This window comes from Crocodylus siamensis, chromosome 5, assembly GCF_052110815.1.
Source record: "Crocodylus siamensis isolate JL-2025a chromosome 5, ASM5211081v1, whole genome shotgun sequence".
Lineage (NCBI taxonomy): Eukaryota > Metazoa > Chordata > Crocodylia > Crocodylidae > Crocodylus > Crocodylus siamensis.
Window position 1 is genome coordinate 189,030,583 of NC_143399.1, and position 14,628 is coordinate 189,045,210.

Sequence of the window (14,628 nt, forward strand, 5' to 3'; positions counted from 1 at the left end):
CCCCCTGACCATGCTCCCTAGAAGACTCAGCCCCCCTCCTTGGGGAACCACGTGGCCACCATCTTTCAGAGGTTCTTTCTGGAAACTCCCATGCAAAGTGTCCCCTCTTGGCCGCAATGATAGCAGACCATGTCCCCTCCTCAGGTCTTATGACTCCATCACTCCATCTCTTTTGGCGCTGGCACCGGTAACAGGGGCCCCCATTCCTCGTGGCAGTAGTATACTTCTGCAGCCATGAAGGCTTCTGCCAACTTCGGTGCCTCGTTGCAGGACTCTGGGGAGCGCTGACGGACCCACCGCTGGGTCCTCTCTTCCAGGTCGTTCATGAACTGCTCCAGTATGACCTTATCCTGGAGTTGACCCATTTTCCAAAGAGGTCCCACAGCCGCTGGAACAACAGCCAGAGACGTCTCTCCTCTGCCCCCATCTTGGCTCGGAAAAGCCACTGGTAGTACTTTGGGCTGATCTCCAAACAATAGAGAATCACCGCTTTAACACCCTTGTAATATTGGGCTTCATCGTGGGCCAAGGCCCTGTAGGCTGCCTGAGCCTTGCCCACAACTAAGGCCCCTAGCTGGCTGACCCAATATCCTCTATCAAGGCCGGTGCTAACTGCATGCTGCTCAAAGGCCTCGATCTGGCCTCCGGATCATCTTCTAATGTCATTTTGGACATCTGTAAGGTGGATGGGCCATGCCACATCCAATCCTGCTGCTGCTCCAGCATCTGTTGCTGTGTACCCACAATCTGTGTCAGGACCTGCAGATTCTGCCCCAACAGGTCTGCCGGAGCTGTCTCGGTGGGTTGCATGCTGGTTGGGTGGCCCCCTGAAGGTTTTCCAGCCAATGCACCACTCTGTAGCCACTGGGCCTCAAACAGTCGCTCCCGGGCGGCTTTCACCCGCATGGTTGGTGTCAAATGCCTTACAGGTTCGTGTATTTGCCTCAGCTGATGTTTTCCACCCAAGTCTTCAACCCTGCGCTCTCCTGCCACGACTTGTTGAACCTCAGTGTGTGGGGTTGCTCTTCAGGTGCGCTCATTGGTCCGTGGCACACACACAGGGCTCCACCACCCCTACACCCCAGCCTCACACCTCCTGTGCAGGAGTGTTCACCTAACAGCCTCCTCCTTCTGCGGGGGGGGGAAGCGACCACGACTGGAACCTCATGCTCACATCCCTAGGCCCACCTAGCTGTCACCCTTCCCTCGAGGGAATACCCTAGGGACAGGACCAAAACCTCTGAGAATCCTTCTCAGCCTCACTATTCGGGGACCCACTCCCCTCCTGTAGACCTGTAGCCTGGGAAAACAACCAAAAAATGTCTCAACAAAATCACTGGGCAACCTGCCTCTCCGGCTTCCCCTTCTACTCTTCCCAGGTCTCTGCGGAGAACGGGTTGTCTTCTCCCTCCCTGTCACCTCAGCATCTGCTCTCTCGCCTGTTCAATGACCCATCCGGGTCTGGCAGCGATATCCGCCCTGACAGCAACCCCTCTGGGGCTCTCCCAGGGTCCTCTTCTCCCTGGGAGGACTTCCTCAGCGCTCCATCGTCCCCGCACTCCCACCTGTGGTCTACTCCATCTCCCCGGGTCACTCTGGCGATGAGCCGGGACGGTGTTTCAGATGCTCCCTCGCCGTCCTGTGTGAGTCGACGTCGAGGTGCTCTGCCTCATTCTGCCTGCACTCGCCCCAGCTGGCTCCGACCCCGGAGTCCTGTGTGGAGCGGCTTCTCTGATGCTGGCATCGGCAGCAGTTCTCCTCCCTGACCCTCCGTTGTCTCCGCAGCGTGTGCCACCACTTTTATTCTTGCCGGCCGGCGTTTAATGCTGACATCACTGGCTGGCCGCAGCTGGATAAACAGGCAGCTGACGAGCCGTGTGGGCTCTTCTTTCCGCCCCTCATGCGCTGCGTTCCGGGCTGCCGGTGAGTATCCCTCGTTGTGTTACTTCCCGGGACAGATACCACCAGCCAATTTTTCTACTTTTGATGAATTTTTTATAATTACCCTTCATAAGTAGTTCTCCAGCTGGCTTTTGATTTGGCTAATTATACTGTTGTCTAAGCCAAATTCATTTAATTTTCTTCCTAGAATTTTCATCAAACGTCTATCAGAAATTTAAGTATGTACACAGCATTCCATTAATCTAGTAATTTCCTCTTTATAGCCAAAAAACTTCAAGATTGTCTGGTAAATGAGTATCTCTGACAACAGACCCATCTCTGGACAAGGTTTTGCAGCACTACGTAGCTTCACAGAGAGCCCCCCTTACAGGTGGGGACTAGACGGCTCTAGTCCCTATTTTCTCCATTCAGTCATGCTTAGATCTTGATTCAGGACACGGCATCATGAATAGGGGCTACTCATTCAAAAATGGATGGGTCAGGAAGGCTAGAGAGCTTTGGTGTATGCCATCCTTTCCTGCTACCAGCTGGAGTGGGGAATAAACTCTCCATTGAAAGATGTGAAATAACTTATTCTCCTACCAGCTCTCAACACAATGAAAATATTGTGGGAGTGAGAGAAAAGGTGTTTGAGTCCCAGTGCCCCTAAGCTATTCCGAAGTCTACCCCTTACTAAAATTTTGATCTAGCAATAAATGATAAAACTGAATACTCTATTCTTTCCACAGTTTCACAATTGTTCAGATAATTTAAACTGCTCAGTGGTATTTAGCATTTATTCTTATCCTTATTTTTTCCTCTCTTTCCTTCTTTTTTTAAATCCTGGTACACTCCATCTTCCCCATTATCAAGATGTACAACTCTGTTTTGCAAGCAATAGCTGAATGCTCTAATTATAATTAAAAATAATGCAAAGGTGTAAATATAACAGAATAGATGCATGGTGTGTGAGCATAACAGATTCCTTTGATCCTCTTTTTTATCAGAGGTTCTATGTTTGTTTCAAGGATTGCATTTCCCAGTCACCCCCTCCCCCCCACTATGAATTAGAATTAAATATTAAAATAAAGTGCTTAAAATGTGAGTTATATAGTGATCAGGGGTTTATCTTTTAATATTTACAGCCACGTGGAAAATATGGATGGAGGGACTTTGAGAGATCTAGTCCATTCCCTTTCTCCAGGAACGGTTCAGCTAACCACAATAGTTCCTGGCAGTTGTTTGTTTAACGTGTTCTGAAAAATCTCCAGTGATGGAAATTCGAAAACTTCCCTAAGGAACCCGTTCCAGAGCATAACAATCCTTACAATTAGAAAGTTTTCCTTAATGTCTAATCTAAATTGTACTTGCTGCAATTCAGGTCAATTCTTGTCCTATCCCCGGTGGACACAGAGAACAGTTAATTACCCTTGTGAGGGAGCCGCGGCTAGGGGCGGCCGTGAACCCCCTAGCGCCGCCTACCGTCACTTTAGGGTGACGCAGCACCCTCAGAACCTCGCCCGCCACGACTTTGATGGTAAGATATATAATGTGGAGGCTGCCAGTTTCCCTAATGGACGGTCTAGTTGTTCGTCCCTATTCCAGACTGGGGATTTTAATAAGCGTCCTGCCTTAAGGGCAATGCGTGCCTCCAAGCCTCCCCCTTAGCACGCCCCAAGCCTCGCAGCTATTCCGGGGGATGCTTGTATGGTCCCTCGCCCCTCGGGTGCCCTTGTTCTCACTCTCGGGCACCGGGGCTCTTCGCTCACCTGGCGCCTCCTTGGGTCGGGCCCCAATCTCTGGCCCGTTCCCCACGCCCTGGGCCTATCACGCTGGCGCCCAGCCACTTGCTGGCGCCTCCTGTGTCGGCTCCACCAGCGCCGCTCACTACCGGCCCCCCTTGGGCCGGGTTCTAGCCGGCGCCTGGCTAATCGCCGGCTCGGTCTGAGTCTGGAGCACTCTCGCCGCCCTAGTCTCGGCGCTCTCGGGCCGGCTCGCTCTCGCCGCCCTAGTCTCGGCGCTCTCGGGCCGGCTCTCTCTCGCCTGGCGCGCTAGCCTTAGCTCTATCGCCGCCCTAGCCTCGGCGCCCTTGGGCCGGCGCTATCGCCGCCCTAGCCTCGGCGCCCTCGGGCCGGCGCTATCGCCGCCCTAGCCTCGGCGCCCTTGGGCCGGCGCTATCGCCGCCCTAGCCTCGGCGCCCTTGGGCCGGCGCTATCGCCGCCCTAGCCTCGGCGCCCTCGGGTGGCTAGCTAGGCCTGGCTATTCGGCCCCTCTCTGGGGCTTGCCCCTCAGGGGCCGCTACCGCGCTCCCTGCGCGTTGCCCCCTTTGGCTTCCCCCCTCCGGGGCCGACACGCCATGCGCCCCGAGCCCTGTCTCTGCCCCGCTCCGGGGCCTTGCCCTCTCAGGGCTAACTTCCGCGCCTCTGGCGCCCTGTCCCTGCCCCGCTCTGGGGCTAAACACCGCCCCTATGGGCTGGGGTCTATAACCCCACACACTGCACCTCCCTGGCGCAATATAATGCCCAGCCGCACCGACACTAGTGCCCCTGGCACTGTGCCTCAACTGGGCATTGGGAAACCCCAAGCTGTGGGGGAGCTCCCGTGAGGCCTCCTCGCTCCCCTACAGCCTCACCCGGTCCTCCGGATGTAAACTATAACTAAACACTCAAGCCATCTGGCTATAACATAAGCAAAGGCTCCACACGCCTAATAACTCCAAGCCCCACCAGGGCTCTCAATCCTACCTCCAGTTAGGGCGATCCTGTTCCCTGCATCATTGCAGCCGGTTAGCGCGATGAAGTAGTAGCCACTAACCCCGGCCGCTCAGCTCAGCCGCAGAGCTCCTGCTCCTGCAGCAGCCAGAAGGGAACTGTGTCTCAGGCTCAGGCCTGAGCTGGTTATAAAGGCCTGGCCCTGCCCCCTTCCGGTCATGTGACCACCTGGTTGCCCCTGGCAACCAGGCACCTGAGCTGCCTGGGTGATTGGCAGCCCTGCCAATCCCTCTCACAATCACGGAGCCCTTCTGTGACTCCGTGACATACCCCCCCCCTTAAGTTCCCAACTCACCGGGGAGGGGCTCTTCAGCCTCTCCACGAACTATCCCACCGTTGGGAATGTTCTCCTGGGGTCACCAGCAGCATCTAATTTGGGTGGCGGAGGTTTTGAGGCGCCCCCAACTCGCCTTTTACCCGGGGGTGCACCATGCGGGATTTCCTGGGGTTTACCCGCCACAGGTAGCCCCCCCACATTAGCAGACCTCGGTAGATTCCCTACCTCGTTCGCTGCTCTTCGGATCGCCTTCCGGGATTTCCATTCGGCGGTCCCCTTTCGGGTTTCTTCCGGCCTGATGTTTCGCCGGGCCGCTCGGCTCTCCTGCTGTGCTTGGGCATCCTGGAGTGCTCCCCAAATCTCCCACTGGCACCTTAGTGCCCTCTGGGCTTCCTCTTTACTCCAAAATTCCACCTTACCTCGGCCTGCAGATCTTCCTCCTGGGCCCTTAAAAATTTGGACCCAGGCCACTTTCCCCACCTTCCTTTCTATGAGGTACTTAAGTGTCCTCCACGTGACCTGTCGGGGTATCCTGGTCATATACAGACACGGCCTCTTCCCCATCGCTAGGTTTCCCTTCCCTGGGTGCGCTGCGGTGCTCTTCGCGCCGCCCTGGGTTCTCTGCTCTTGCTGGGGTGGTGTAACTACCCTGGCCTTACCTCTGGCCTGACGCCCGCGCCGTTTATTACAGGCGTCCCCTTGTGCGTATGGCCTGTCTGGCCCTTTCACCAGGTCTCCTAAACGTTGCTCTAATTGAGCTAGGCCCTGCAGGTGAAGTTCTTGCCACCGGGCCCACTTCGCCTCCCAACATTCAAAGAGGTCTACCTGGATCTCCTTATGCGCAGCGTAACGTCCCCTGTCTAAGGGATCCTTATCCTGGTCCGGCCCTCCTGCCTGTTCTGGGTCACTGTTCCCCCCAGACTGGTCCGGATTTTCCCTTCTGGGAGATTTCCCTTTTACTAACCCCTGGGTCTGTGGTAACTGGGGCTCTTTACCTTGGGCTCTACTCCGATTCGAGACTTCACTGAGGGTTTCTTTTCCCTGCAAACGCCTTTTTGTAGCTTCAAGCTCTTTCTCGCAGGTGCCTGATCTCCTGGTGGTCTGCACTCCCCGATCCATCAGATCTTTCCCTTTTGTCTCTTTACCTTGCTGCACCCGTATCATTTCCTCGGTAGTTTGGCTGCCTACCTCGAAGGACTGCAGCTGGTCACCCTGGCATGGCTGTAACCCTAACAGCCCTTTCTTCAGGGTTTGCACCTCTTGTAGCAGCTGCCCTTGCTCGGCCCATGTTACCTTGACCTGGCTCTCCGCGAGGAGAGTTTCAAGTGCTGCTGCCTGCTCCTTAAGCTGGTTTCTTTCTGTCAGCAGATCCTGCACTCGTTCTCCTAGCTCCTCAGCCTGCTGGACCCTCTGAGTTTCTAGAGCCTGCTGGTCTTTAGCCTCCCTCAGCCACTGCATTCGTTGGCATTGAAAGTTCTCTAATTGAGGCCCGGTTTGCCTCAAGGTCTTGATAAGGGCCTCCCTCTCTTGGAGTTCCTCCCGGACACCCCTTAGGTAGCCTTGTAGCCGCTCCTCTACAGCCTCCAATTCTTTTTGCAGGCTGCCTGAGCTCTCTCCGGTTTGCACTCCCTGTTCTACCCGGCTTTTCTCCTTCTCGTTTTTTTCCACCACAGCCTTCACCTTTACATACTGCACCTCCCAGAACTTCCTAGATTCCTCAAGTAGACCACGGTTCTGGGTAAACTCTTCCTGTAACTGGTCTACCATGCTTTCAGCCTTCAGGCCTCTCTCCCGCCAATTCTCCAGGTCCTCCTGAAGGACTTGTTCTCCAGGTCCTCCTGAAGGACTTGGATCTGCTCCTCGCGAGCCTGGATCTCTCTCCGTAAAGTCGTAATCAGATCCCTAGACACCTCTAACTTTAGTTGTAACTTTGTTTTCGCCTTGGCCGGGGTTTCGCTGGCCTCAAGGGCCTGATCCCTCCAGCGCCCCACTTCTGCCTGCATAACACCGAGCTGGTATTCCCGCTCTTGGCTCTTCTCCCTTTCGAGCGCCATTCGTCGCTCTACCTCCCGCACTCTCTCCGCCTCCTCCGTTAGGAAGCGTCGGAGTTCCTTAGCAACCCCGCTCTTTTTGCCCGGCGACCATTGTCGCTCCAGGGCGGCTGCTCTAGCCTCTGCACTCTCACGCCAGATATTGGCTGCCTCTAGTTCCTGTCTGAGCTGGAGCACTTGTTCCTCCAGCTCCTCACACCTTAACCTACTCATGAGGTCGTCCATATTCTCCTCCAGCCCCTCTAGGGCTGTTACTTTCTCGGTCTCCCGTATGTGCCCTCCTGTCTCGGCACCATACGCTTCGGAACGGGCATCCATGCCCCAACAATGTCCAAGCCCCTCTAGGGCCGTTACTTTCTCTATCTTACGTATGTGCCCTACTCTCTCGGCACCACACGCTGAGTACTGGGCTTCCATGTCCCAACAATGTCCACTGCCCTAATTGGCTGGGTTCGCTTTTTCTCCGTCTGGCTCATGGGTTCTACCCCGTGCACGGCCGGTGTTTCCCGGCCAATGCACCACTTGTGAGGGAGCCGCGGCTAGGGGCGGCCGTGAACCCCCTAGCGCCGCCTACCGTCACTTTAGGGTGACGCAGCACCCTCAGAACCTCGCCCGCCACGACTTTGATGGTAAGATATATAATGTGGAGGCTGCCAGTTTCCCTAATGGACGGTCTAGTTGTTCGTCCCTATTCCAGACTGGGGATTTTAATAAGCGTCCTGCCTTAAGGGCAATGCGTGCCTCCAAGCCTCCCCCTTAGCACGCCCCAAGCCTCGCAGCTATTCCGGGGGACGCTTGTATGGTCCCTCGCCCCTCGGGTGCCCTTGTTCTCACTCTCGGGCACCGGGGCTCTTCGCTCACCTGGCGCCTCCTTGGGTCGGGCCCCAATCTCTGGCCCGTTCCCCACGCCCTGGGCCTATCACGCTGGCGCCCAGCCACTTGCTGGCGCCTCCTGTGTCGGCTCCACCAGCGCCGCTCACTACCGGCCCCCCTTGGGCCGGGTTCTAGCCGGCGCCTGGCTAATCGCCGGCTCGGTCTGAGTCTGGAGCACTCTCGCCGCCCTAGTCTCGGCGCTCTCGGGCCGGCTCGCTCTCGCCGCCCTAGTCTCGGCGCTCTCGGGCCGGCTCGCTCTCGCCTGGCGCGCTAGCCTTAGCTCTATCGCCGCCCTAGCCTCGGCGCCCTCGGGCCGGCACTATCGCCGCCCTAGCCTCGGCGCCCTCGGGTGGCTAGCTAGGCCTGGCTATTCGGCCCCTCTCTGGGGCTTGCCCCTCAGGGGCCGCTACCCGCGCTCCCTGCGCGTTGCCCCCTTTGGCTTCCCCCCTCCGGGGCCGACACGCCATGCGCCCCGAGCCCTGTTTCTGCCCCGCTCCGGGGCCTTGCCCTCTCAGGGCTAACTTCCGCGCCTCTGGCGCCCTGTCCCTGCCCCGCTCCGGGGCTAAACACCGCCCTTATGGGCTGGGGTCTATAACCCCGCACACTGCACCTCCCTGGCGCAATATAATGCCCAGCCGCACCGACACTAGTGCCCCTGGCACTGTGCCTCAACTGGGCATTGGGAAACCCCAAGCTGTGGGGGAGCTCCCGTGAGGCCTCCTCGCTCCCCTACAGCCTCACCCGGTCCTCCGGATGTAAACTATAACTAAACACTCAAGCCATCTGGCTATAACATAAGCAAAGGCTCCACACGCCTAATAACTCCAAGCCCCACCAGGGCTCTCAATCCTACCTCCAGTTAGGGCGATCCTGTTCCCTGCATCATTGCAGCCGGTTAGCGCGATGAAGTAGTAGCCACTAACCCCGGCCGCTCAGCTCAGCCGCAGAGCTCCTGCTCCTGCAGCAGCCAGAAGGGAACTGTGTCTCAGGCTCAGGCCTGAGCTGGTTATAAAGGCCTGGCCCTGCCCCCTTCCGGTCATGTGACCACCTGGTTGCCCCTGGCAACCAGGCACCTGAGCTGCCTGGGTGATTGGCAGCCCTGCCAATCCCTCTCACAATCACGGAGCCCTTCTGTGACTCCGTGACAACCCTCTTCACAGCTGAAGACTGCTATGTTTTGTTCAGTATTCTCTTAAAAAAAGGAAGGAACAAATATAATTCTTTCAGTCTTTCCACAGAAGCATTTTTCTGAACCTCTGCTCATTTTTGTTGTTCATATCTTTCATTTTACATGACACATTACTTTGAAGGCATATGAAAGGTTAATCATATATGCAGAAATGGTTTATCTGATTCCTACAGTTTCTAATTTCAGGTGAAAGCTAGTTGTTTTGGATTTCAGGAAGTTTGATTTTTTGGACTGTCTTAGCTTCTTGGGTCTCGCAGCAAAAATATCCTAAATCAATACTAGCCTACTTTTTTGGCAGGAGTGCTACAAGTTAAACCTCACCCCCTTCCCACGTGCTCTGATCCCCGTTCCCCAGAAAAATCTGACAAAGTTTGCAACCTAGAGCACTGGAATGGAGGTGGGGGCAGGGGGCAAACCTCTGGCTGCATGGAGAATAGTGAAGGCAAGTTGCTGGTGCAAGAAGAGGTGTTACTGCCAAGAGCCAGGTTAACATATTACATGATCACTATAATATAATAAGATGGAAGAGATGGGGGACATAGCTCTTAAATTAGAATCGGTTAACTTTATCTTTGACTCAGGGCTTCCAAGTTCCAAATGCTGCTCAGTTTTTCTGCCAAACCTAATGGAGGAGCACGGATGAGATTCAGCAAGGAGTGCGTCATCTGGGTATGGAAGAATGTTACTATTTCTCTGCTAGTTGTTTAATTTAAAGTAAGCTCTTGTAACACCGTCTCCCCATTTGCTTACTCTGTTCATGCAAACATCTTCAAATTATCCCTTCACCTACCTCAGCTACATGACACGGAAAGCATCAGACACTTGCAGTGAAAGCAGGTTTAAAATAAAGATACCATCAACCAACAACTGAAATACAAGGTGTGATGGAAGAAAAGGCTTTCTCAGAAAACTGCCAGCTTCTTGTGTCGTCTTCCATGGCTTAGCCAAAATAAAGCCTATGTCTAAAGCAAGAGCCAGAGTTTCCACACACAGAGGTCTGCTAAAGTGAAACTCTTGTTGTCGTACCTTAGAGGAGTTAAAAGGAAAGTCACACTACCCTGTGCCTTCTAGGGAGATGCCTTACATGCTAGAGGTAATAGTTCCTCACACAAAAAACAGGATGTGAGAGCATTGCCTTCCATGCCTTGAGGTAACGCATTTTAGTTCGTGTTTAAAATAGTTTTTAAACAGGATGGGAAGCTTCTCTCACTGCCAGGAGAAGTGAGGGAAGCCCTGAAGGTTTTAAAACAGCTTGGGAAAATATGCCTCTTTTTATCCCTGTTTGCTTTAGGATCTGGCTCTGACAGTTTGTGAAGGGGGCCTTTATAAAAAAGACTATAGAAACAAAATATTTCTAGTTAGCTTGGAAGGATTACACAAAGTCATTGTCAGCGATCCCTCACTCCCATGAGTCAAGTAAAGGGTTGTAGATGAGTCCATTGATGGCTAAGAAGGCCAATTCTAGAGCCGTTTGATTAGACAATTCATTTGAACCATTTGATTAGACAATTGGTTTGATTACACAAAGTAAAAAGTACAAAGACCACCCAGCATCCAGTTAGGTCCACCCTCGCAGTTACCTTGAAGAGTTAAGCTGCCTGTTCACTAAAAGGAAATAGTTCAAAAATACTGCCTGAGAAGGGGCGAAGGGATGTCTCTAAATACTTCGTATTATAGTAGAGTGGGACTGTTGTTGTATCTGTGACAATTTAGACATGTAATAAGCAAGGTTTTCTTGATAATATCTTTTATTGGTCCCAGCTTCTCTGATACCCTTCCTAACCAAAGTTGGTCCAAAAGAAGAAACCTGTTAAATCTGCCAGTTTCATTAGCAAACTGACATAAACTGAAAAAATGACATAATGGCGTCTCTTGTATAAATCCTGACAATTTTAATTTTTGTATTTGTTAATGAGCCAACAGCTGACAATTTTTTAAAAAGGGTGAGGGGAAGAAGTATACTAGGTAATTATCCAGCCAGTAATCTTCAATGTATAGGCCAGAGCTGTAGCGCTGCACTATTCTACATCAAAGAGAGCTAATTCCTTAAGGGGCTCTATGGTCTGCCTCCCCTCCAGCATAATGGTGAGTAAAGTGTATCAGCAGCTTGAAAGATAAAACCAAAAAAAAAAAAGAAGAAAAAAAGAAATACTGATATTAAACAGTAGTGACTGTAAAATGTTATCTGTAGTTCAGCATCCCTTGCTCAGGCAACTCTTTCATAGAAGTCGTGGCATGTGGAATATGGCCTTTCACGGGGATAAATACGAAGTGTCAGGTCATCTAACAGTGACGAGTTAATGAAAAACTAATAAAGAATAACATTGATTGGAAGACATGGGGGGGCGGGTTTCCACAGAAATGTTAATGAAACTGAAAAAAATTCAGATAAGATGAAACGTGCAGTAGAAACATTTAAAGTTTTTTATTGACCAGCCCCAAAAGTTCAAGGTTTTTGTCTGGAAGCTGCTGAACATTGAAATATTTTGGCCCCAAACTGGAGTACCTTCAGGTTTTGGTTTTCCAATGGAAAATTCAAGCATTTTTAATGGAAAGCAGCATTTCCAGTGAAATTTTTCATTTAACCAAAATCAAAGCCAAGATTAGAAGAGTGATTTTCACCAGGCCAGAAGCCTTATAGAGAAGTTTACCAGCCATGGGTATGGTAGCTACTAGTCTTGCATGGAGTTACTCTGAAGTTCATATATACCAGCATGGACAAGCATAACTGGTAGCTTGGCTAAACCTCTCTAAAGAAAAATATTATAAGAATCACGATTCTCTTGTTCTGTGCACATGGTATGAGACAGTAAAGGCTACATTCACAGTGTAGACTTTGAATCCTAATTGCCTGTTTAGGTACCTAATTATTGTTTGTAGGTGCCACAGATATTCATAAAACCCCCACTCATATGTTGCTAAACTCCATGGGCACCAATATTTCTAACGGAGAGATGCACAGAAGCACCAAAGTCCTGACAGCCCCAAGCTGGCACTTATTTCATGCCTAAGCCCCAGAAAGGTTAACAAACTCTCTCCTGCCCATCTTGCTTGTGGGACAGAATGCCAACCCGTGGCTCCATCTTCAGAAGTTAATATATGTCTCCTTGGGTCTTTGCTCAAGCACATGGTGACCAGCTTCCGTAGCCATTATGTCACGCCATGTGCTTGTGCAAAGATTCAAGGAGACGCATATTAACTTCTGAAGAGCCGCATGTGGCTCCAGAGCTGCAGGTTGGCCACCCCTGCTAGAACACGTGTGACTCCAAGTGTCCCCAGCCCTCCCTCTTATCCAACAGCTTGGTGTAGAAGACTCATCTTGGAGATGCATGATGGTCAAAGGTCCTTCAAAGCCCAGGAGCTCAGAAGGCTAACATGGTTAAGGCACAGCCATTTCTGTAGCTCACCAGCACACAGGGGAATCATGTGAATGATCACACCCAGCTTTGACTCCCTCTCCAAAATGTTCAAGTACCAACTTACAGCTGGATCAACTGGGGGTATCTTTAGGCAAATGTCCAGAGCCATACTTAAGTTCATGGCTCCAGGAGTATAGTGATACACCTTAATTACTCTGCCACTACAGCCCAGGATGTGGGATATCTGCTGTAGTGGATACAGGAATGGGACAAGGATGGTGCAATCCCTCCCACTTGGTCTGTACCACGCATGCAAAGTGAGCTCTGAGCAAGTTGCGTAGTCAGCATGGGACCCTGCTAGAGTGTGAGCGTACAGCTCGGTGTTCAGCAGCTGACTGGGGCAGGATCTGGCCAGAGCTTCTGCTTTTGTATGCTTCTGGAGCCTAGGGCCTGGATACTGCTGCTGTTTGCCCTTCCTCTTCCTTCTGAGTTCAGCAGCAGGGGAAAGGCTGGGATGAGTGGTGGCAGCAGTGCTCACTACTTGGACTCCGGTGCCACATGTAAGCATTGACTCCAGGCAGACCCTGTGCTGGGTGCTCAAGCACAGCACTGCCAAAGAGTGCTGCTGGACCCCTTCTGGATCCACCCCTGGACACCTGGATTAAAATACCCCCCCAGTCTGTGGCCCAATGAGTATTTAAGTGTTCAATACAAACTGGAACAGCCTCAACAAGGAAGGATAAGAAAGGACCATCTTCATGTTTAAGGAACACTCCTGAGATGTAGAAGGCAGGGCAGGGTAGCACCTTAGAAACAAACTTGTTCAGAGAGGCCTAAGCTGTCACCTATGAAAGTCTACTTTCTGCCTGACATTGGACTAAGATAGCTAAGTACCTTTCTCTGTTTGTGAAAGGTGGGGGGCCTGGATTAGGTAGGGGACCTGGATTAAAGATTGAGAGGCTTCTTGAATCTTCTTGATCTTCAAAATGGAGTGGGAAAAATTGTCAGCTTCAAAATGGATGTTACATTTTTTCTTGAAAGAAGTGTAGTAATTTCTGATTTTATTTTTGGCTGGAAATACAACCCCTTCCCACTCTCTTGACTTGTCCATGCATGAGCTATAGCTTCTTCTAATGTGAAGTGTTCACTGCCAACCTCCCAGAAAAGTTTCATACTTTTTCTAAATCTATGAAGCAGCATCTCTTGAGTCCATTAAAACTCTCGCTGAAACAAGGCTCAAGGATTGAGTAAATATATGGACTTTTCCTTCCCATACAGATGTTCCTACAGGCCCTAACGTAAGAGCAGCTTTACTGTACCCATGAAAACAATAATGTCCTTTTCTGGAGAAGGGCAAGGTACATATTTTTAACCTTGTGGGACACAGGAAATCTCTTATTTCCATGGATAAATCAAATGTACTTTAAGAATTACACATCTGAGCTGCAGGCCAGGGCCACAAGTGTTTGTGTGTTGCAATATGAGGTACAGATTATAACCCTGTTTTGGAAATGGAGGCTTTAACTGAATTTTATTTCCCTTACACCTGAATTATTTCTTTGATTTGATGTTACTGAAACAGACCTTCCTGTTCTGCCTGTTGGTTTTGAAAGCAGCAGATCTTCTGGATAGAGTGGGCTTGAAGACAGCAAATCTAGCTATTAAAAAGGCAGGGAAATTTCTTGCTGTTTTTTCTACTCATTTTATTTTAGTGGCACTTAATTTACAGATTTAAAAAAATGTAACATCTTTCATCTAAATATATAATATTTTCTTTCCCATTTCTAACTATCAAACACTATGAAGTTTCCTTTTATATATTTTTCCACTTAAGAATCTGAGATTCTCTAAACAAATCTGCCTACTATTGGCTATTATGGTTTAGTTACTTTTGGAAATATGTTAATACCATAGAAACTTGCTAAGCCACAACTTCCAAGCTGTTCTGGTTTCAGCACAAGCAGAAGAGGATATTTGAGGGTATGAGACAGACATAAGAACTGTGTTGCTATCAAAGGGTATATCTATAAGTGGTACAATGCAACTGTATAACTCTGTAGTGACACAAGTGCAGCAAAACTCCTCCTACTTCAGCCCTGCTTGATTCAGGGTGAAAATTAACGTAATTTAGCTAACTTGCATTGCTACAGGATCATGCCAATGTAACTGTTACAATGCAACAGCTGCTATATGCTCTAGAGCAGTAGATCCAGTTGTCCTCAAAGAG